General features: G+C 44.2%; 1 non-coding gene across 1 annotated transcript; it reads right to left on the minus strand.

Annotated features, from left to right (window-relative positions):
- Positions 1–2,600: 2,600 nt before the first annotated feature.
- Positions 2,601–2,707, minus strand: TRNAL-UAA (transfer RNA leucine (anticodon UAA)). Its single transcript has 2 exons — positions 2,670–2,707; positions 2,601–2,646 (listed from the first exon to the last, which is right to left on the minus strand). It is a non-coding gene; the product is annotated as a tRNA-Leu (tRNA).
- Positions 2,708–3,329: the final 622 nt, after the last annotated feature.

Genomic DNA, 3,329 nt, shown 5'->3' on the forward strand with positions numbered 1-3,329 from the left:
TAAATAAATCATCAATCAATCGATCAATAGAAGTAAACCAAATGCTTAGTAATAGAATTGATTTACATTCTCGCACAACCTGTGTATATCAAAATGGTGCTGACTGGTAGCAAACACATGATCTGCAGATCACATTTTCAGTGGCTGTGCTCTACATCAGATTCTATGGAGATACCATCATAGGCATTTACTTCAAAATGGCAAGTACACACTGACAGTGATCAAACACATTGGTATGACCTTGAATGCATAGGTAGCGAGCTGGTTCTGTTGGACTAAGTGGTAGTACACAAAGCGAAGAAAGTTCCCAGTTTTGTAATCGAGTAGTTCCTTTTGAAGGCAGGTATCTGACAAACAAGGCTCAACTAGAATTCATAATATCTCTGCTTAAACCTAAAGAAAGCTCAATGTGGTCATAATTGTTACAGACAGCCCTTTCAACTCCCTAACAGGTAATGGAAGAAGCACTTTTGCCTCCTCGTTTCTAGGAGGGGAAGGAGGCAGCGGTAGAAGCTGAGAAGGTATAGATTCATTTCTAGCTAGGCATAAATAACTTTAGCTAGGTTCAAAGAGGCTGGAAGGAACTCCCAAGAATGCCAAAGATTCCATAAAGCAGCCATGCAATTTCGCTTCCAGGAAGAGGCGGAACACAAGAGCATATTGGCCTTGTGGGAAGTCTGCAGATAGTCTTTTTCACCTTCGTAGTCGTCCGGTCAGCACTGGGTTGTTGGGTTAGTACTGGGTAGGTAAAGAAACATATTACAGCACACCACAGGGCAGAAAGAAGGCTAATAGAGCTTCCAGTGCAGCACAATTCAGTGGGTAGTGTGCTTAGTTCTCTGCTTTCCATAGAGCTCGAAGCCCTAGATTCATACTCCAAAACCACTCTAAGTCATACTTCTCCATAAATGGAATGTTGTCCAGAATAGAGAGAAATTGTTAGCCTGAGAAGCCTGGAGTTGGTTCCAAAACAAGCAGGTCTGGATCCTTTCCCTTCCCCTAATGTCAAATATGAATACAAGCTCTCAGTCTTGTTTGAAATTTGAGCTCCATTATTTGAATTTCTTTTCTTTCTCTTTTATAGTGTTAATTTATGATATTATACTTTAGTCATGATTATCGTTACAGAACTATGGTTGCATTGGAAATTGCCCGAAAAACCAGGGACAAAAAACAGTAACATTGGTTTGTTCAAAATCTGTAATTTGACAGCCTCGTGGGGGTGGGGTGGGGGGAATAGCTCATTTGGGATCCACTCAGCTAGGGTGGGTTGAAAGCTGAGGCTAGAATCATCTGAATGGTTGTTCATTCATCAGTCTGTTTGAGGCACCACCTGAGTCTTTCTGAGGTCTGAACAAAGGGTTTACAATCATGCCCTTAGCTTCATCTTTAGACCCTGCTTTCCTGAACAATGCCTTGGGTCTGATGTTTTCCCAGAAGGCTTTTTGTTAATTGAAGCATTGTTTGTCATCTGGAGTGGCTGAAACTGAGACAGTTTTATTTTTTAATAACCAGCAAGTCATGGTTCCTTTAAAATTAATGATTCTTTCTTTAGTTTATGTCTCTGTCTCATAGGCACACACTCTTCCTACTGTAGGCAGCTAGAAAATGCCAGGGGTCACCTTCAACACATTGCCTGGAAATATCCTTAGCTAAATCATCCAGTGCCTTAGGTATAGTTTTTACTTTCTGCATTACCACAGTGACAGTATTGCTAACCTTTCTGTCAGTAGATAACAAGGGCCCCCTTTCCTTCTACTTCTAATATTTTCCTCATTCTCCTGACTAGGCAGCAGATAAAAACAGTCTTCCTGTTTTGGGGACCTTTCACTAACAGTCTCCTGAAGGTCTTGCCAGTTTCCACTTGCTGCCTAGTCCCAAAGCCACATGCCTTGGGGTGTGTTACAGCAGAATCTCATCTTCAGGTAAAGATATATAGATATAAATCTGAATTAGTTTGTGCTCGTTATGGATTTACTGACTTTCAGCCCCAAACCATCCTTTTACCTGCTTTGTGAAAATATATCTGGGTCTTTAAAAATATTTTTCCTTTGCTTCCTAGTACTGAGGATTTACCTGGAGAGACTGCAAGACGAAGAGGTTTTTGCTCCTTGGTGTCCAGGAGATGCTTGGCCTGCGGCTTCCCCAGTGCTCTTGCCCCATGCATGGCTTTCTCCTGAATCAGAAGGTCTAAATTTCGTCTGAATGGCTCTGGAAACTTTCCAGAATTCTCTAGTTCAGGACTTTTTATTTGTCGACTGTTTGGTTTGAGTTGCGAGAGATGCCTCTTTCTCTGCTGCGCTTGGCTATGGGATTGGTACAGGTGAGCTGGGACGTTGGCAAGAGTATTCAGGACTGGGCATCTTTGAGGCAGAAAGGGTTGCACTATGGACACTGGGAAGAGAATGAAGGTCCAGAAACGGAGAGCGATGTTCCAGTACTTGGGGGCCCCCAAAACCGGGCGACGCCGAAAGGGCGAGCTGGTGTGATCTCAAAAGCAGGAGGAGAGTTAAGGCGGCCAAGACCTAGAAGAAACCTTAGGTGTTGAGGGCCTGAAGGGTAAACTTTGAACAGACCCTGACCCTAACAAAAGAAAGTCGTGTCAGAAGTGGGATTCGAACCCACGGCTCCACTTGGAGACCAGAAGCCCCAAATGCGTGAAGGGATACCTTAAGTCTGGTGCCTTAGACCACTCGGCCATCCGGACACTGCGTGTAGCATTTACGCATGATGACTACCGTACGTTATGAAGGCTGTTTCCTTCAAGAAACAGGTAAAAGATTACTTCTAAAAACAGAAAAGCAGGAAAGAACACGTTTTACAGGGAACCTGAAACTTGCGTTGGACAACAGATTTAACGCAGTTCTAAAGACTGGCGTCTACGCCACCCACCCCACAGGCCGTTTTCCCACTGTTCCCCTATCCCCCAGCCCAGACTGCCCAGAAAGACTGCGAGTTACAGCATCAGCTTTAAGGAGTAGAGGACGTAGGACGCGGATTTTGTCCGCGCTTTGTCGAAACGTCTTTCAACAGCTTTCCGCGAGGCTTACACTATCTCTCGACCATATTTTATTTTAAGACGTTGTATTAGTGGGGACTGAACCCGTGCGCCGAACTTAAGTATTCGCTGAACAATCCTATTGTCTGCATTTTTACTTCCGCAAGTGTACGCGGATTGCGTGACCATTTTCCACACTCCTCCAGTTTCCTTCCCTACGCACGCCCTCGGTAACCCAACCTCTCTTTTCCTTTTCTTTTCTTGCCTTTTTCTTTCTCTCACATACCATACCCCCTTCTATTCTTTCTGCCGGCCGTGGGAGACAGGATGG

The sequence above is a fragment of the Elephas maximus genome, chromosome 1 (genome assembly GCF_024166365.1).
Source record: "Elephas maximus indicus isolate mEleMax1 chromosome 1, mEleMax1 primary haplotype, whole genome shotgun sequence".
Taxonomy (NCBI): domain Eukaryota; kingdom Metazoa; phylum Chordata; class Mammalia; order Proboscidea; family Elephantidae; genus Elephas; species Elephas maximus.